Source organism: Natrix helvetica (genome assembly GCF_964273705.1).
Source record: "Natrix helvetica genome assembly, chromosome: 13".
NCBI classification, from domain to species: Eukaryota; Metazoa; Chordata; class Lepidosauria; order Squamata; family Natricidae; genus Natrix; species Natrix helvetica.
In genome coordinates this window covers 11,341,989-11,363,387 of record NC_138557.1, presented here as the reverse complement: position 1 = coordinate 11,363,387, position 21,399 = coordinate 11,341,989, and the positions used below count along the sequence as shown (strand labels likewise).

General features: G+C 42.3%; 1 protein-coding gene across 2 annotated transcripts in view; it reads right to left on the bottom strand.

Moving 5' to 3' along the window:
• Positions 1-21,399, bottom strand: part of RBFOX1 (RNA binding fox-1 homolog 1) — a 2,041,748-nt gene that overhangs the window by 1,908,938 nt on the left and 111,411 nt on the right. The gene's annotated exons all lie outside the window — the stretch shown is intronic.

Genomic DNA, 21,399 nt, shown 5'->3' with positions numbered 1-21,399 from the left:
CTATCCGTCTATCTTTTTTTAATTACTTTGTCAAACATGTACAAGATAACAGAAGGATGAGCATGGACATGAACAAGGGAAATGAGTACACATAAATGGGGACAGTAGGACAGGGACGGTAGGCATGCTGGTGCACTTATGCATGCCCCCTTTATGGACCTCTTAGGAATGGGGTGAGGTCCACGGTAGACAGTTTGAGGTTGAAGCTGTGGGGGTTTGAGGATCAGGGGTGGGTTCCTGCCAGTTCTAACCTCTTCTATAGAAGATGTTCCACAAATCTACAGTGCTGTTTAGAACCGGTTCCAGTTCCCTCCCCCCGCCCGTCTGCACATCATCAAGAGGAACAGCGAGAGGAGGAATTCTGGGAGTTGAAGTCCACAAGTCTTAAAGCTGTCAAGTTTGAACACCCCTGGGTTTTTTTTTCTAAAGGGTTAGGGGTGCAAGGGTCTTGTAACTTGACAGCTTTAAGACTTGCGTGCTTCAAATGCCAGAGTTTCTGAGCCAACATGACTGGAGGAGGAATTCTGGGAGTTGAAGTCCACAAGTCTTAGAGCTGTCAAGTTTGAACACTCCTGGATTTTTTTCTAAAGGGTTAGGGGTGCAAGGGTCTTGTAACTTGACAGCTTTAAGACTTGCATGCTTCAAATGCCAGAGTTTCTGAGCCAACAGTTTGGTTGCTAAGCAAGAGCGTTGTTAAGTGAGTTTCACCACATTTTACAAGTTGGCCACGCCCACCCGGTCACATGGCTGGTAAGCCACTCCCACAAAGCAGGCCACACCTACAGAAGAGATTCTAAAAAAAATTTGAAACCCACCACTGTTGAGGATGTAACAATGGAATCGGGTAGAGCATTCCAGGCATTGACCACTCTGTTGCTGAAGTCACATTTTATGCAATCGAGTTTCGAGCAGTTTTCTTTGAGTTTGTATCTGTTGTTTGCCCAAGTATTATAGTGGTTGAAGCTGAAGTAGTCGTTGACAGGTAGGACGTTGTAGCAGACAATATCCTCAAAAACAGTGATCCCCAACCTTAGTGGCTTGGTGGCCCAGCTTGGGGGTGCGGAGGGGGGGAACCTGGCCAGATGAATGGAGTCCTGGCACGCATGCATGTGTGCAGCTAGACTTGTGTGAGTGGCAGCCTGGTGTGCATATAATGTAAGTGGAGCTGCACACGCATGTGCGTGTGCACTGGCGTGCCCCTCGCATGATTCAAGCTGCATGTGCACACGAGTGTGCCATCCTGGAGCCCAGTTGTAAATAGACCACAGCCCAGTAGTGGGCTGCAGCCCAGGGGTTGGGGACCCCCTGCACAAGAACACTGTTTCCACAAAGAGGGAGATACTATAGACTGCCCTGCAAAAAGCACAGGAGCTGGAAGAACTTGGAGATTTGGCAACCGAAACTGAGCATTTCCATTTTTGAATCTCAACTTACATCCATGGTTCATGAATGGCCTTCATTTTGTAACCTCCAAGAAAGATTCTTGTACACAGATCATCCATTCCGTGGTGGCGCAGCAGTTGGAGTGCAGTACTGCAGGCTGCTTCTGCTGACTTCTGGCTGCCTGCAGTTTGGCAGATCGAAACTCGCCAGCCTCCAGGTTGACTCAGCCTCCCTTCCTTCCGAGGTGGGTAAAATGAGGACCCAGATTGTTGGGGGCAATATGATCACTCTGCAAACCCATTAGAGAGGGCTGTAAAAGCACTGTGAAGCGGTATATAAGTCTAAATGCTACTGCTATTGCCCTCCCTCCCTTTCTTCCTTCCTTCCATCCATCCATCCAACCTTCCTTCCCAGTGGTTAGAATGCAGTATTGCAGGCAAACTCTGTCAACAGACTGGAATTCGATCCTGACCAGCTCAAGGTTGACTCCGCCTTCTATCCTTCCGAGGTCAGTAAAAACGAGGACCCAGATTGTTGGGGGCAAATAGACTGACTCTGCAAACTGCTTAGAGAAGGCTATAAAAGCACTGTGAAGCGGTATATAAGTCTAAGTACTATTGCTATTCCCTGCCACATTTCTCCTCTCTCAAAGCTCTTTGAGAGAGGAGAAATGTCTAGCAATCTAGCCTGAAAAGTAGCTGTGAAAAATCTAAACAAAAAATGATGGGAACGGTTTGGCTCACCTCAGCTCTGATATTTCCCACATGTAAACGTGGATTCCCCCAACCCCCAATAATAAAGAATTCTCATCATTTTCTCTATTAATCTCCTATAACAAGCTGGTCTATTGCTTGCCGTTCCCTTCTTACATATGGCTGGATATAATTATATTTCCAAGGACCTTCCATCCCATTGATAAAAATCAATGTAATTGTGAAAATGGTTCTTCCTTGGAGCGATAAAAAATACTTCACACTTAATGCCCATTTCACTATCGGGCCCATCAAGGTATGAAAGCCTCTGATTGTCCTTTATTTTTATTTTTTTTAAGAAAAAGACGATTTGGATGGGAAAGTGTCATCCTTGAATTGCTGAAAAGCAATTTAGCAGAGAAGCAAGAATAGCTGGCAATAGATGCGTGCTTAGAGAAATCAAGTGGAAAGATTTAGTGTCAGATTAAGTAAACAGTCGCATTGCTTTCTGTGCTTCTTTTATTGAGTTACATACGGAAATACATATTGGTGGATAAACTACTTTCTCTGTAAAGGTAAAGCTTCCTCTCGCACATACATGCTAGTCATTCCCGACTCTAGGGGGCAGTGCTCAACTCTGTTTCAAAGCCGAAGAGCCAGCTCTCCGAAGATTTCTCCTGAGTCCTGTGGCTGGCACTACTAGATGCTGAAGGCGCACGGAACGCTGTTACCTTCCCACCAAAGGTGGTTCCTATTTTTCTACTTGCATTTTTACATTGCTTTCGAACTGCTAGGTTGGCAGAAGCTGGGACAAGTCACGGGAGCTCACTCCATTATGCGGCGCTAGGGATTCGAACCGCCGAACTGCTGACCTTTCTGAATGACAAGCTCAGTGTCTTAGCCACTGATCTCCCTTGTCCCTATTCCCTGTATCATGTGCTAAATTGAACTGGCTCATTCGTCACGTATTCAATCCTTCAATCAATCAATTTTTATGCCTCCGATCTCCCCAATAAGGTGACACTGGGCAGCTTACAGGTTATAAAACAAATGGAAAACTAATTCAAGATATGAAAATTGCATTGCAAATATTACAAAGAGACACAGAGGAGCAGGAGCTGGAGGAGGAGGAGGATTACTACTATTGAGCAAGGTGCCCTGTTTCTCCCAAAATAAGACTTCCCCAGATAATAAGCCCAATCAGACTTTTGAGCGCATGCGCTAAAATAAACCCCTCCCCTGAAAATATTGCAACAGAGCAGCAGCCATGAGGTGACCATAGCCACCACCTCCTGCACCTCAGAAATAAGAAGACCTCCCCAAAAATAAGGCCAAGCGCTTATTTCAGGGGGTCAAAAGAAAAAAAAGACCCTGCCTTAGTTTGGGGAAAACACGGTACCACATATAGTGGAATTTGTCTTAATAACAGGTTTGGTTTGCCCTGTGATTTTTTGTTTTAATCTGCTATAAACCAGTAGAAAGTTTCAGTAGGGTTTATTCTCTCCACTTTGATTTTTACCTGGATCAGTTGGAAAGTTCCCAGCAAACTTACCAGCTCTGGGATTTCTGTTTGTCACTGTCAGTTACACAATTTACCCTCTCAGCTCCTTTTGCATTTTTAATCCCGGTGTTGTACAGCTTGAAATGTTAACAGGAGGAGGGATTGTTAAATCATGCAAGGCGGCTAATTAAGCCATATTTTTAGCCTGCCAGCTCAGATTCCAAGAGGCTTGTAGAGTGAGTAAGAAATAGGAAGAAAGGTGTGGGGAAAAACTGTAACAATCTTTATAAGACGTCATAAATCAAAATGCATCCATCAAGTCAACGGTCAATACTTGGCTCATTCAGCAAATTAAAATAAATAAGCAATTGCATCACCCAGGCTAAATAATAGACATTTCTGCATTTGAGAGACTTGGGTCCGTCTCAGATATATTTATTAGTACTTTAAGGACACTCCAGAAAATTTAGAGGAATTTGTGCAGACATTGGAGGGAAGGAAAACAGGTTTCCTAACGAACAGAAGGAAGGACCAAGGAGTAATTCTAGAAAATGAGTGCAGACTTATATTAATTGGGAAAGAGAGGGGGCTGATATGACCAAACAGCACTTTAAGGAATCCACAGACAAAAGGGATGTGGTGGCTCAGTGGCTAAGATGCTGAGCTTGTCGATCAGAAAGGTCGGCAGTCAGCGGTTCGAATCCCTAGCGCCACATAATGGAGTGAGCTCCCGTTATTTGTCCCAGCTTCTGCCAACCTAGCAGTTCGAAATCACGTAAAAAATGCAAGTAGAAAAATAAGAACCACCTTTGATGGGAAGGTAACAGCGTTCCATGCATTTTTGGTGTTTAGTCATGCCGGCCACATGACCATGGAGATGTTTTTGGACAGCACTGGCTCTTCAGCTTTGAAATGGAGATGAGCACCGCCCCCTACAGTTAGCACATATGTGCGAGGGGAATCTTTACCTTTAGAGAAAAATGGCCATTGGAAAAAGTAAAGGGAAGGTTTCCCCTGTCCGGCCATATCAAACTCTGTGTGTGTGTGTGTGTGTGTGTGTGTGTGTGTGTGTGTGTGTGTGTGTGTGCTCATCTCTGTTTCTTAGCCAAGGGAGCCAGCATTGTCTGAAGACAATTTCCATGATCATGTGGCCACAGCATGACTATACACTGAGGTGCATGGAATGCTGTTACCTTCCCACCGAAGTGGTACCTGTTTATCTACTTGCATTTGCATGCTTTCTAACTGTGAGATGGGCAGGAGATGAAGCAAGTAATAGGTGGTTACCCTGTCACATGGCACTTGGGTTTCGAACCTGGGCTGTCAACTCTCCAGCTAACAACAAGACACTTGGGTCTCTTGTGGATGCACAATGATTCCAAACTGATGACAAACTTAACTCCCCTTTCCTGCTCAGCCTATTCATCTCCTACATGTAGCTATCAAAAGTCAAGATAGTCTTAAAAGGACACAGACAAACACACCAATTATGCCATACAACCAGCTGCAAAGTGATTAATTTCCTCATAGCATCGTAAGTTGTGGGAACAGGCTGTTGCATTAATAAGAGACTTGGGTGGAGTTAAGCATGTCATCAGTTTGGAATCATTGTGGAGAAACAAGAGACTTGGGTCTCTTGTGGCTGCGCGATGATTCCAAACTGATGACATACTTAACTCCACCTTCTAGCTCATCCTGTTCATCTCCTACCTACATGCAGCCTCCAAGAGTCAGGAGTGTCTTAAAGGGACACACACACAAACACACCAATTGCACCATAAAACCTGATGTAAAGTGATTTATTTCCTCATAGCATGGTAAGTTGTGGGAACAGGCTGTTGCATTTTTTATTTGTGATGCAGCAACCCATTATTACGTACACAGGCAATGCTACAATGATGTTTAGTTATCAAACCAACCCTCCATAATTTTCTGCCTTAGAACTTTATGATGTTTGAAATGGTGTGTTCTTACCTAGGCTTCCTGAGACAGTACAAAGCACATGCTTAGTCCCAAAAACCCTCTTTTTATTTCAACAGCTGTGAATTATATTCATTCAAAGCCTGTAATGAGTCATGTTTGTAAAGAGTCCTACAGAAGTCTGCCACAGTCATTCAAGATAATCTCCCTTGAAATGCTGCCAAAGGCTTAATTGCCAATTAGCTTTGCAAAGCCACACAGAACACAGAGTCAAAACAGAGCTTCAGTGTTTAAACCGACCAAAATGAACAAAGTTGCTTCCTCCTCCTTTATGTCTTATGGGAGGGGCCAATCATCTCCAAGCCTTACTCCCAAGTCACTCCTTTTGTTTTAACTGTTCTTGCCTTCTGGCTGCTTTGCACATGTGTGCACTGGGAACAGGCTCCCCCTGTTCCTCTGCCTCGCTGGTGTCCAATTTTGGAGGCTCCAGAGACAGCACATAACTCCCAGATGGCCCTGGCCCCCTCTCTGCCTCCGACACAGAGCCCTCATCCGAGCCTTCCCCAGACTCCAGGACTGGCCCAGGTTCCTCCCCAACCCTCCTCTGACTCTGATGCCAGCTCTGCAAGCCGCCGGTGGACCACAACAAGGTGAATAAAAACCAAGACAATAAACATGGCAATCAGATTCTGCTTTGAAAGAAATCCCATCATTGATCATGATAAAAAAAATAAGATATTTTCATCCACGTAAAGGATTGTCTCCCTTCCCCTAAAAACTTAATAAATAAAAAACAGAGGAAGTTTATTTGAATTGACTTCATTGATATTTTTTTCCCCAATAAGAAAACAAGTTGTTTTCGCTGAAGAGGATTTTCTCTGCTGCTTCATCAATCATCAATCCAGCATAAAGAATTCTCTTCCCCCCCCACTTGACCCACTTTTATTTCAGCATGCCTCATAACTCCATCACAGAAAAACGACAAGAAATCAGCAGTAACTGAGTTAATCAAAATAATGAACCACCGTGGCCCCTGAGTTTTGCAAGAGATTTGAGAGCGAGATGCCTTTCCAGTAACAGAAATCATTGCCCTTGTTTTCCTCTGGGAACAAAATTGATCTGCTAATCAACATATCCTGCTGGATTGCAGAGTGTTATAAAATTACTTCTCTATTTCATACATTTACACCAAAGCAAATGAATTCCATAAATCAACAGAGTCAGAGAGGGGAAAGTAATTATTTTGGATGCAGAAACTTAAGGCGCCACACCCTTTCATTTGTGTTAAGTTTTTTTTTGCTCCAACGTTCAGTGCATACTGGGCAAGAGTAACATGGTTAAAGCGAGTCAGAAACAGTTCACACAACAAAACAAAGTCAGGATTGAAATCATTTGGCTGTAGGAGATGATAAGGAAGAGCCTGAAGGAGGGGGGGGGGGTAAACATATAATCAGTCGTGAGTCCCTTCGTGCCCACAAGAGATTTAAGTCCAACCCACCTGTTGACTCTTAAGTAAAGGTAAAGTTTCTCCTCACACATATGTGCTAGTTGTTCCTGACTCTAGGGGGCAGGGCTCATCTTCGTTTCAAAGCTGAAGAGCCAGCGCTGTCCAAAGACGTTCTCCATGGCTGGCATGACTAAATGCCAAAGGGGCACAGAACGATGTTACCTTCCCACCAAAGGTGGTCCCTATTTTTCCACTTGCATTTTTACATGTTTTCAAACTGCCAAGTTGACAGAAGCTGGCACAAGTAACAGGAGCTCACTCCATTAACGTGGTGCTAGGGAGTCGAACCGTCAAACTGCCGGCCTTTCTGATCGACAAGCTCAGCATCTTAGCCACCGAGCCGCCACCTCCCTATACACACATGATATGTGATATGTTATCTATCAAATGATGATGCAGTGCAATAGCTGTATGGAAAGCATTCAATGTGTTTCCAGCCTTGGCAAAGCTTAATTTAAATGCAATTAGCCCCAAGGTGTTATTTTTACACAGCTTTCCCCCAAATAAATGGATTTGATGTGCCTTTCCCCCGCCCCCACCACCAATAAATGCAGTTCCAGAAGAGAATAATAAATGCCAGTCAACTACGTTCACTAATGTGGTCGTGGCCAGGCTGAAATCCTTTTCTGATAAATCACAGCATTTTGTACACTAATAGATTTCCAACAGACTGTTTCTCTTTTCAAACAGGGACAGAACTTTTTTACAAAAGTTTATTTTTAAAAAATATGAGCTCCCCTTTTCTAAGAACATCTGTTTTTTCTTTATTTCTGTCTTCAGACAGCAGGTAAAGACTTCTTTTGTCCCCTCAATGCTTTTGAACAATGAGCTTCGTCCACTTTCCTGCTGATCTTGCGGGGTTTCCAGATTGGCTTGTTTCTTATTCTGGGTGTCGCTGGGGTCCTGCTATTTATCTTTTTAATGAAGCGCACGAGGAGTTGGGATGCGGAAAAGAGGAATATTGATGGCTCAAAATAAATAAGTAGGCAACTCAAGGAGGATAAATGCAAACGGCCACTTGTTGATCGCTCTGCATCTAAATCAGACAGGAATGGAAAAGAGCTGAGATAAGGTAGTGTCCTGGACGGGTAGCCAAGGAACATGAGTAGTGAAGCTTGGAGTGAAACTCAAGGGTGGTGGAGATACTGGATTGTACAACCCTCCTTTTTGGTTTTGCAGGTGGAAATTAATGCCCTGAAGGCTACCAGAAATTGATGGTGATGGTGATGGTGATGGAGATGCTGGTGCTGATGGAGATGGAGATGGAGATGCTGATGCTGATGCTGATGCTGATGCTGATGGAGATGGAGGTGGTGGTGGTGGTGGTGGTGGTGGTGGTGGTGGTGGTGATGATGATGATAGCAATTCAGTCGTGCCTGACTCTTGGGGATCCTAGAGGCCAAGTCTCTCCAAGTCTTTCAATCTTGCACTGCTTCTTTGACTTGTTCTATGATCTGAGTGATGACTGCTTTGATAGTGTTCAGCCACCATGTTCTTTGATGGCTTGGTTTCCTTTTACTGCTAACTCTTCCAAACGTAATTGTTTTCTCCAGGGGATTCCTCCACATTACATGGCCAACGTAGTTGCCTCACAGTTGCTATGAACTTTGAAAGGGGGAAGGGAGGGGGAGAAACAGATAGACTGGCTACCAGTTAAAACAAAACAAAAAAATTCTCGTGGGAACCAAGGTCATCTCAACAGGTGGCAGACCATGACATCATCCGAAGACATCTGAACAATAACACCAGGACTAATTTACATCACACAGATGGTACTTGAAAACCAAGGACTATGACTCAGCAACTACAGCCAGCCAACCACACAACCTGAAATCAGACCAGGATTCAGCAAGGTATTTAAGATTCAGCAAGGTATTTAAAGTTTGGTGCTTCCACCCCACCCCCCCACCCCCCAGACAAGCACAGTCCAAAGCACACTGAAAAGGTCTCCTTGAATGGGGACAAAACATGTTGCAACCCAATCGCCAACTTGGGAGTTCAAACTCAATGGTGAGTTTCAAATTTTTAGAACCTCTTCTGTAGGTGTGGCCTGCTTTGTGGGAGTGGCTTGCCAGCCATGTGACCGGGTGGGCATGGCCAACTTGTAAAATGTGGTGAAACTCACTTAACAACGCTCTTGCTTAGCAACCAAAATGTTGGCTCAGAAACTCTGGCATTTGAAGCGTGCAAGTCTTAAAGCTGTCAAGTTACAAGACCCTTGCACCCCTAACCTTTTAGAAAAAAAAGAACCCAGGGGTGTTCAAACTTGACAGTTTTAAGACTTGACTTCAACTCCCAGAATTCCTCCTCTCACTCTTCATCTTAATGATGTGCGGATGGGCGGGGGGGGGGGAGGGAGCTAGAACCGGTTCTAAGCGGCACGGTAGATTTGTGGAACCTCTTCTATAGAAGAAGTTAGAACTGGCAGGAATCCACCCCTGCAACAACCTAACTACTATACTAGGGGTGTCCAAACTTGGGAACTTTAAGACTTGTGGACTTCAACTCCCAGAATTCCCCAGCCTGGCTGGGGAATGTCCTGGGTTGGACTAGATGACCTCCAGGTCCCTTCCAGCCCTGGATTATCCTCTGAAGCTGCGTCTACTGCCAGGTTTATAGTCCTTCCTTCCTCTCCTTTTTCCCTCCCTCCCTCCTTCCCTTTCTTCCTTTTTCTTTCTTTCTCTTTCTTTCTCCATTCTTTCTTTCTCTTTTTTTTTTCTTTTTTTCTTTCTCAGCAACCCCCAAACGGACCCCCCACCCCCTGCGTTTCCAAAGAACTTGTAGTTTTAAAAAATTCTCAAAAAGTTTTTTTAAAAAGTTGCAAAGATCAGCTGTGCAATGTGTGATCTTCGGAAGTTTTTTTTTAAAAAAAAATAGTATTTTTTTCCCCCAGAGAACCAGTAGCATTTTTACTACCATTCGGGCAAACTGACCCGAATCGGTATCATTTCGCCCCTGGAATAAACCCTAAAATTGTTTTAATTCAGAAATGAAAGCATGTGTGCAGCTAATGGGCAGCTATTCTATGGTGTCAGATAAAGAGATACAGCAGATGGTGAGAACTCACAAACTGAAGTGCCTTCCGTTTTTCTAATAAGAAATAATGTTTGCATTCCTTTAAAAAAAAAACCAATGCAAACAAATTTCAAGATTTTTTTTAAAAAATTGTTTAAGCTTCTTTTCCGCAGGATATTTGAGAACAACTTTAAACTCCCACGTACAAAAACCTTCTACGCTGCTAAAATGCGTGGTTCAATATTTTAACCGTCCCCTTTTTTGGGGGGACCCTCCTTACAAGGCTAATTTAACTACAGTAATGGGATGAAAGCAATTTTATCGCCCTTCTGAAGGATTAGAACAATTAGATAGGGTTAGAACTGCTGCTAATTAGATAAAACGGAATTAAAGTACATTCACCCCATAAAATGGATAGCTCTTTAAAAAGAAAATACGGAAAGTATAATTTGGTAAAAGAAGAAAACGGATGTTAAGGGGACACTGCAAGAACTACATTAGAATATCCTTTTTGATCACTTCATTTCCTGGGTTAGTTGGCCCTGCTTGAGATGATGGTCAGTGGATAAATCAAATATTGCTAACTATCGACTGGTAAATACAATACAATAGCAGAGTTGAAAGGGACCTTGGAGGTCTTCTAGTCCAACCCCCTGCCTAGGCAGGAAACCCTATATCATTTCAGACAAATGGCTATCCAACATCTTCTTAAAGACTTCCAGTGTTGGGGCATTCACAACTTCTGGAGGCAATTTCAGTTCCACTGATTAATTGTTCTAACTGTCAGGAAGTTTCTCTTCAGTTCTAAGTTGCTTCTCTCCTTGATTAGTTTCCACCCATTGCTTCTTGTTCTACCGTCAGGTGCCTTGGAGAATAGTTTGACTCCCTCTTCTTTGTGGCAACCCCTGAGATATTGGAATACTGCTATCATGTCTCCCCTAGTCCTTCTTTCTATTAAACTAGACATTCAGTATTCTTCAGACATTCTGAGATTGGTAGAAAGAGTGCTGAGAAGAGCAACAAAGATGATTAGGGGATTGGAGGCTAAAACATGTGATGAACAATTGCAGGAACCGGGCATGGCTAGTCTAGCAAAGGGAAGGACCAGGGGAGACAGGAGAGCAGTCTTCCAGTATTTGAGGGACTGCAACAGAGAGGAAGGGGTCAAGCTATTCTCCAAAGCACCGGAAGGCAGAACAAGAAGCAATGGGTGGAAACTAATCAAGGAGAGAAGCAACTTAGAACTAAGGAGGAATTCCTGACAGAACAATTAATCAGTGGAACAACCTGACTCCAGAAGTTGTGAATGCTCCAACACTGGAAGTTTTTAAAAAGATGTTAGATAACCATTTGTCTGAACTGGTGCAGACTAGAAGACCTCCAAGGTCCCTTCCAAATCTGTTATTCTATCCTATCCTATCCTATTCCCACTACATAAAAAGAAAGCATATTTTTCCCCAAAACCTCCCTAAAGTTACTACTTATTTAACAAGAGCCAGTTTGCTGTAGTGGTTAAAGTACCAGGCTAAAAAGCAGGAGACCACAAGTTCAAATCCCACCTTAGCCATGAAAACCAGTTGGGTGACTTTCATTGGGGTCACCAGGAAAACTGCGTCATTTAATTGCCATTTTCAACCTTTCCAGCTGTTTTCTAACAAGTCACATCAACAGGGGAAACCAGATTCACTTAATATCAATAGAATAGGCTTACATACAGCTTCACAGTGCTTTACAGCCCCCTCTAAGCGGTTTACAGCATATGGACCCCCAACAATCTGGGTCCTCATTTTACTGACCTCGGAAGGAAGGCTGAGTCAATCTTGAGTCGGTCAGGATCGAGCTCCTGGCAGTGGGCAGAATTTTCCTTCAGTGCTTCATTCTAACCACTGTCCTCTACAGCTAATCAGCAGTATTACTTACCTATCACTTCACAGTCCTTTTACAGCCCTCTCTGAGAGGTTTACAGAGTCTTGCCCCCAGCAGTCTGAATCCTTATTTTACCAACTTCGGAAGGATGGAAGTCTGAGTCAACCTTGAGCCAGTGAGAATCGAACTGCCAAACTACTGGCAGACTGCAGTCAGCAGAAGTACTCTGCAGTGCTAACATTCTAACCCCTGCATTCTAACCCCTGTGCCACCCCAGCTCTTCATGACTTAACAACTTCCAACTGCAATGATTTACTTAAAACAGTCATGATAAAACAGTTCATAAATTCAGGCATGGCTCACTTACAACTGCCTTGCTTAGCAACAGAAACTCTGGCCCCAATTGTGATCTTAAGGACTACTTGTACTCGTAGAAATCTTTGTGAGGACCCTTTTGTCTTCAAATTGAGTTGTTCATCTTAAGATTTAGCTGGCAAGCATCCCCTTCTTCCATAAACATGCAGCTGGTTTATAATAGTCATTTTAAGGACTCAAAATGACAGAGGCAAAACAGGGCAATCAAGACAGAATTACATAGTTTGCTGGCATATCCTCTGAAATCTATACCTTCCGAAATGACTAACATCTGCAGCCAACAGGGCAGCACAAGCAGATATTTTATTCATGAACAATCTGTAAGCATTCTTCTGTAATACTGGCATGAATCTGGACTCCTAACACATACCCCCATTGTGAGTGTGCCCACTCACACCCTTGGCTGAAACCAAAGAGTAATCAGTGGAACAGCTTGCCTCCAGAGGTTGTGAATGCCCCAACACTGGAAGTCTTTAAGAAGATGTTGGATAGCCATTTGTCTGGAATGGTGTAGGATTTCCTGCCTAGGCAGGGGGTTGAACTAGAAGACCTCCAAGGTCCCTTCCATGTGTTGCGTTACGTTGCGTTGCGTTGCATTGCGTTGCGTTGTGTTGTGTTGTATTGTATTGTTTCTTGTGGCCCGCCAGCAGCCAGCAGATCTGGTAGCAGATTCGGACAGTGAGGAGGTTGGGGAGGAACATGGGCCTGTCCTGGAGTCTGGGGAAGTCTCTGATAAGGGCTCTGTGTCGGAGGCAGAGAGGGGGCCAGGGCTGTCCAGTCTCTGATTATCAGTTGCCTTCTGAGTCAGAGATCAATGGGGCAGAAGTTATCAGTTGCCTTCTGAGTCGGAGATCAATGGGGCAGAAGAACAGCTGGAGTCTGTTCCCGATGTGCTCATGCACAGAGCTGCCGGGAGAAAAGAACAGCTAAGGAACAAGGGTCGACTCGGGAGTAAAGTCACAGGTGGATGGTGAATGGCCCCTCCCCTAGGGAATAAAAGAGGAGGGAAAGGGGAGGTGAGTTTGCAGGAGATAACTAGTTCAATTCATTAGGGTGAAGATCCGTTCCTGACTCCTTGCCAAGTAATTGCTGCTACAGCCTGGAGTTTGGAAGATGTCGGCCTGGCAGCTCTCCAAGCCTGATCAAGGTCTGTAGTTGTGAAATCTCATGAAAGACTATTGGCCGGGACTCTGCTGGAGAGGAATTCACTTTAAAACTAAATAAAAGGGGTTTTATTGGAACAAGGAGTCGGCTTCGTGCTTTTGGGAAACTTAAGTCAGAACAAAGTTCCTTTAATAATATGAAAGCTATTGTGCCAGTAGTTTGTTTAGCAAAATCAAGGATTCCAGTTTAACATTTTTATTGCATTATCTGATAAAATTAGATACAAATTACAAAAGTAAATAGGAAAGCAGTGGGGAGGAAGAGGGGGAAGAGAAGTGAGGAAGGATTAGAAAAAAGAAAAAGAAGCATTGACTTCATTCAGCATTCAGTTCTGGTCGCCACGATGTAAAAAAGATGTGGAGACTCTAGAAAGAGTGCAGAGAAGAGCAACAAAGATGATTAGGGGACTGGAGACTAAAACATATGAAGAACGGTTGCAGGAACTGGGTATGTCTAGCTTAAGAGAAAGAAGGACTAGGGGAGACATGATAGCAGTGTTCCAATATCTCAGGGGCTGCCACAAAGAAGAGGGAGTCAAACTATTCTCCAAGGCACCTGAGGGTAGAACAAGAAGCAATGGGTGGAAACTAATCAAGGAGAGAAGCAACTTAGAACTGAGGAGAAATTTCCTGACAGTTAGAACAATTAATCAGTGGAACAGAAATTGCCTCCAGAAGTTGTGAATGCTCCAACACTGGAAGTCTTTAAGAAGATGTTGGATAGCCATTTGTCTGAAACAGTATTGGGTTTCCTGCCTAGGAAGGAGGTTGGACTAGGAGACCTCCAAGGTCCCTTCCAACTCTACTATTGTATTGTATTGACTTACGATTCTCTCTGTTGTAGTAAAAAAAGGCATTGCCATAAATCACAACTTTTTTTGTTTCTTCATAATAACACAAACAAGCCATTTCTATAAAGAACTATCAATCTCATTGGGAAAACCCAAAATCAAAGTTTCATTCGTTTCCACTTCAAGCACAAAATTCAGAAGCGGTGTCCAGGTGGAAACAAAAGTACTTATATTCTTTTCTTTCATCAAAATAGTCAATTTTGCCATTTCACCCCACTCCATCACGTTTGGCAACCATTCTTCCATGGTAGGAATCAAAGTGTCCTTCCACTTTTGTGCATATAACAGTCTTGCTGCTGTCAACATTGCTGTTGTTAGTTGCAAAGTCATGTCTGACCTATCATGATCCCATGTCCAGTATAGGACTGCAGAAATTGTGGCTTTTATTTTATTAATGATTACAGATAGTCCTCAACTTATGATTATGTTGTTAGTTGCAAAATCATGTCCGACCCATTGTGACCCCATGGACAATGTTCTTCCAGGCCTTCCTGTCCTCTACCATTCCCCAGAGTCCATTTAAGCTCACACCGACTGCTTCAGTGACTCCATCCAGCCACCCCATTCTCTGTCGTCCCCTTCTTCTTTTGCCCTCCATCTTTCCCAGCATTAGGCTCTTCTCCAGTGAGTCCTTCCTTCTCATTAGGTGGCCAAAGTATTTGAGTTTCACCTTAAGGATCTGGCCTTCTAAAGAGTAGTCAGGGTTGATCTCCTCTAGGACTGACCGGTTGGATCGCCTTGCAGGAGTCTTCTCCAGCACCAGAGTTCAAAGGCCTCCATTCTTTGGCGCTCAGCCTTCCTTATGGTCCAACTTTCACAGCCATCCATTGCAACTGGGAAAACCATCGCCTTGACTATACACACTTTTGTTGGCAGGGTGATGTCTCTGCTTTTTGTATGCTGTCTAGATTCTTTTTTTTTTTCTCCAGGTCTTTTTCCATTAAGCCCAAAAGGAAAAATCCAGGTATCATCTTTATTTTCAAAATTTTCTGCATTAAAATACAAATCACACTCCAACATTTTTTTTGCTTTATCCCATGTCCACCATAGATGATAAAAAGCCCCTTTTTTACTCTTATACTTCCAACATTCATTTGACAAATCTTTATACATCTTAGATAACTTTCCTGGTGTTAAATACAAATGAAACATCATCCTATAGATTAATCTTTTAGATTAATCAAGGATTAATACCAAGTAAAAAATTAAATGCCGATCAGAATGTTGGCAGTTCAGCAGTTTGAATCCTTAGTGCCATGTAACAGAGTGAGCTCCTGTTAATTGTCCCAGCTTCTGCCAATCTAGCAGTTCGAAAGCATGTAAAAATGCAAGTAGAAAAATAGGAACAACCTTTGGTGAGACAGTAACAACATTCTGTGTGCCTTTGGCATTTAGTCATGTCAGCCACATGACCACAGAGACGTCTTCGGACAGTGCTGGCTCTTCAGCTTTGAAACGGAGATGAGCACTGCCCCCTAGAGTCAGGAATGACTAGCACATATGTGTGAGTGGAACTTTTACCTTTTTAAGTGTACAACCTATTTTATACAGATACTTTGAAATCAGAGTTATGTTTCCTCTTTTCTAATATGGACATATTAAAGCATGTTAAATTGTTCGGTAGCAAGGTACATACCAAATTTTGCAAAGAGAAATGTAAATCTGAGATAAATTTTATGGATACATTTTTGTTATGGGAAACAGAAGGGTTAAATTCCCCATCCCAGAGATGGTTTGCAGCAGCATAGTTGCGAACTGAGAAAGAAACCTGACCTAAAAATACTGACGTGTCCTACCTGTCTTTTATTCACAAAACCCTTCAAGGAGTCCTATATAACTTACAGAACTTCAGAAAAATCCACCTTGGTTCAGGGCTAAACCTCAACAATGGGAAATCACAATTCAACACAGAGAAGGATGCTGAACATCTGGGAAAAATGCAAGAAGAATTACAAAAGTAGTTGAGAGAGTCGGAGACTAAATATTATAATAAAAAGTTAAAAGAACTTGCTGTGTTTAGCTTAAAGAAGAGAAGATTGAAGGGAGACATAATAACAATCTTCCAAGGTTTGAGAAACTATCACAGATGTCAGGGTTCCAAATAACATCCAAAATTAAACCAGAGTCCAAGGCAAAGGATTGCTCAAAGTTCCAATTTATTAAGAGAGCCATGTTGGCACATCTGGGAAAACCCAAATCTGAAAGCTTCCCGGTTTTCCCACCCAGTTGAAAGTTCAAGATCTTGCCCCCCACACCCATCACAAGTCCATCACAAGGTCCAATCATCCACTGCCATGCTGGCAGTTCCACCTATACAGTTCTGGTCAGGTGCAGAGGTACAAAGACAAAGGATGACCTTGGCTTTCCAGAAATAATTTTGTTATGGCTTCATATTATCTAACTCCATACAACCCCTCTCCCATTTTCCCACAATACAAAATGCATAGTAGAATAATAGACAGTGTGGTAGGCCAAAGATCCAAAAGAAAAGATGGCTGCAGGCCTGACAACAGGGGGGGGGGGGGAAGTATGGATTTATTTTTTCTCTGCGGTGCCCAAGATTGTCCAAGACTCCGTAAATGGAACCCGGATCATATCTGCTGAAGTTGTGAGAACCTAAAAATTACAGCTCTGGGCAGGGAATTGGATTTTTTTATTTTTTTTGAGGGGGAAAAAAACACAATTTCATCAAGCATGTCGTTTGGTTACAAGTTTTTGTGCGACGGTTTTTACAATTAAGAATAAAGTCACTAATTATCCATTAAACATAGTTAAATATTTCATTGAGCATTGTGTGTTCAAGTTACCATTAATATTCTTTCATTTGTGACAACCCTTGTTTCTTTACATCCATAATTATCTACTAGGTAACAATAAGTCTTTATAAAATTATATCGCCAATCTCTAAAAAATAAGGATAAAGATTAAGTCAAAAAATTCTCATTAATTCATATAACACATTTCTGCTTTCCATTAACCATAGAATTTCCGATCATCCACAACTCCGAATATAATTTTCCATTATTATTTGTCAATCCATGTGGTCATTAAATATTTCAATCTATATTTATATCCATTATTCGTTACATCATCATTATTCCATTTTATATTATAAAATAGTCACCAGCTACAATCATACCTAACAGTTTAAATCATCTCACTCTTATACATTAAGTACATTATTATTCTTATATCGTATAAGTAAGTAGTCTGTTTCATAGTAAAAGCTTAACATATATAAAAAGAGAGAAAAGAAAGGAAATTGGATTTTTGTTGCTGTTCAGTCACTAAGTTATGTCTGACTCTTCACAATCCTATGGACCACAGCATGCCAGGCTCCCCTGTTCTCCACTATTTCCTGGAGTTTGTCCAAACTCATTTTCATTGCATCAGTGATACTATCTATCTCATCTTCTCTGCCCCCTTCCCTTTTTGCTTTCCATCTTTCCCAGCACCGGGATCTTTTTCAGGCAGTCCTCTGTTCTCTTTAAGTAGCCAAAGTATCTAAACTTGGGCTCCAGTATCTGTCCTTCCAAAGAACAGCCAGAATTGATTTCCTTTAGAACTGACGGATTTGATCTCCTTGCTGTCTAAGGGACCCTCAAGAGTCTTCTTGGGATGACCCGGGGCGTGGCATGAAGGCAATACAGCCAGAGAACTGGTATGAATCCCTTTATTGGCACTAACTTTGCCCCCAACATCCCTTTTACTCTCCGGCTTGGAGAAAAGCTTTTCCACAAACCTGCAGATACTCCAGCCCAAACACTGTAAGCAGAATAACTGCAATCAATCACTTCAGCAGGGAGCAAGACAAGATAAGCACACGGAAGGATGGAAATAATTCAAACAGGAGGAATGCAGGCCACAACTTTCAAGACTATAGCATTTGTTCCTGACAAATGCCCCTCCCAACTGCCTCTCCTTTAAACTCCATCCCCAGGTGTGCCTAGTGAAGGGAATCGGGCCCTTTCCTTCCTCGTAAGCCACACAACCCACATTGCTCTCTTCTGCATTCTTCCCTGCGTGCCCTAGGATGGGGAGGGGGTGGGCCTTGGTCTTCATCTGAACCCCCTCTCCCTTCCTCTCCCTCTTCTCTACTGTGCCCAGCCTGACTTTGCCCTTCCTCAGTTTCCTCCACAGCCAATGGAGCCACTCTCCTGTTCTCTGTCAGCTGCTTGTCTTCCATCTCAGAGTCAGACTCCGATGAGGGCATGACACTTCTCCAACATAGAGGATTCGATTACAGGACCTCTAAGGTCTCTTTCAGCCAAATAATTCTATGAAATGACAGAGAGACAGAGACGGAGACAGAGAGATGATGATGATAGTAATTCTAGCACCAAATACAATCCCTCTTTCGTGTATTTTGAAAGCCTGAATTACTTCCTCTGTCAATCAAGCCCACACTTTCTGATTAACCCAAAATACAAAGATTCTGTCTCCCAAGTCGGTTTGCCTTAATGTTCATGTCAAATTACACGACATTATGTTCAGTTACATTAATTGTAATTTTTTTCCTTTTCTTTAGAGGAAATGGCAAAAGACTTGCCAGAAATTAACACGAATCTCAAATTCAACAAGAGTAAAAAAAAAGATGGAACTGATGAAATCTTAATTAACAGTTCACAAAAGGCTGCTTAAAGTCATGTGCCATATGCATCTTAATTATCTCTCTCTTCTATTGCAAATTGGAGGGTTGTAAACCTTCGTCCCATTTCTTTGGTGCTAGCAATGCTGAGAGCCAATACTTGATTGGTATTATCTTTTTGGAGTCCAACAGCACTGTCAGTCCTATTTGAAACAACTCACAATTCTGCATAAGTGTTTAAACCGTGATTAGAGAGACGATGAATATATATGGGTTTTTACAAATGTAAGCATTTATGCATATTCAGTCTTTCCTGTGATATATAGGAAGGGACATGTGCATAAAATATATAACAAAGCACTTTAAAAAAATTAAAAAGAGCTCTGGGAAGACTACAGTTCTAAGTGGAATCAGACCTGTAGCATATTCCCTCCTCTAGCTAGTCCTTGATTTACAACAGTTCATTTAGTGACCGATTCAAAGTTACAACACAAGTGAAAATAGAGACTTAAGACCATTGTTTTTTTAAAAAAGCCTTATTATGCTACTGTTATATGTATCTACACTGAGAGCTCATGCACCAGAGTCAAATTTCTTGTGTGTCCAATCACACTTAAACAATAAAGAATCCTCTCCTCTCCCCTCCCCTCCCACCCCGCCCCACCCCACTTCACCTCACCTCACCCCATCCCATCCCATTATATTCTATTCTTATTTATGTTCTATTCCATTCCATTCCATTCCACTCCACTCTACTCAATTCTATTCTGTTTTTTTGTAGTTTTTGGATCCTTGAGTGAACATAGGTTGAATTATTGAATTGACCCAAACTCTTAACTTTCTTAATCAAGAATGATATCTCTTCCCTGAGATTTTCTCTGCCTCTGAAAGACCAGGGGCTTGTTTCAACTATCAGAAAAGTTGAGGTCAATTTCTAAAGATGCTCGCCCCTTGACTGAATGACTGAACAATGCCCCTTTTGGATGTAGTGAAACTCTCTTACCTGGATTGTGATCTAGAGATGGTCACATATCTCATTTTCTCATCTTTCTTGTTCTCGGTTTCTATCCAGCAAGCATGATGTTCTCTCTTACAGACAACCTATGCATGTAGTCTTTATCCAAATAAACACCTGTCCTAAAATGAGCAAACTGTGTCAGCTTGGATGACTCGACCTATGCTCACATCATATCTGTTCCAGTCTTTTGCTCCTGAAACTCAAGGCTCCTGATCTACCAACAAAGGACAGAGACTGTCTGGCTGTCACATCTTCAACAATTTATAGCATGATGCCATCTCTGGTCATGTACCTTATAGACTTAAATTATACCTTTGGGATATGTCAAACCACAATTATCCAGAACTTATAAGTTGGTCATGGTGAATCAATTCACATTGCGATCTGCACTTCTGATTCTTGGATCAACTTATTTGAATCCCTTCATCATCTAAGCAAACAACTCCCTAAACATTATATTCGAAGGTCCTGTCCATCTCTTGCATGTATCTCCAAACAGCTTTCCTTGTGACCAATGTGAGAAGGAGGAAGCAGATCACTATTCAACTTGCTTTAGGGCAGAGTAGATTGCAGACAGCTTCTAGTCGAATTATATAATTAGTTGAATCATTATTATTTTTTTTAAAAAAAAGATGTAGATACTCTAGAAGAGCAACAAATATGATTAGGGGACTAGAGGCTAAAACATGAAAAATGATTGCAGGAACTGGGTATATCTAGTCTGATGAAAAGAAGGACCAGGGGTGACATTATAGCAATGTTCCAATATTTGAGGAGTACCACAAAGAAGAGGGGCAGGTTAACCTATTTTCCAAAGCACCAAAGATAAGACAAGAAGCAATGGATGGAAACGAATCAAGGGGCAAATCAACCTAGAACTAAGGAGAAATTTCCTGACAGTGAGAACAATTAATCAGTAGAATAATTTATCTCCAGATGTTGAGGGTTCTCCCTCACTGGAAGCTTTTAAGGAGAGACTGAAGAGCCACCTGTCTGGAATGGTAGACTTCTATAATTTTTTTAAACTTTTTATTTTCTTCATGCAAACATCACATCTTTGCAATACATTACACTTCTTAGCAGTTGCCCAATATTTGAGTGGCTGCCACAGAGAGGAGGAGGTCAAGCTATTTTCCAAAGCACCCAAAGGCCAGATAAGAAATGATGGATGGAAACTGATTAAGGATAGATCTGGAAATAAGGAGAAATTTTCTGACAGTGAGAGCAATCAATCAGTAGAATAGAAGTTGCCTTCAGAAATTGTGGAAGCTTCATCACTGGAGGCTTTCAAGAAGAGACTGGACTGCCACCTGTCAGAAATAGTGTAAGGTCTCCTGCTTTGGGGGGGGGGGTGTTGGACTAGATGACCTTCCAACTCTGTTAATCCGTTAAATCAAGTCAAAAGTATGGAGATCATTCTGGGCCCCCAGACTAACACTGCATGACTTTTAAATACTCAACCCTTTGTTATGGTCTACTTTAGATGCAGAAGATATATAAACCTAGACAAAAAGAGCAAC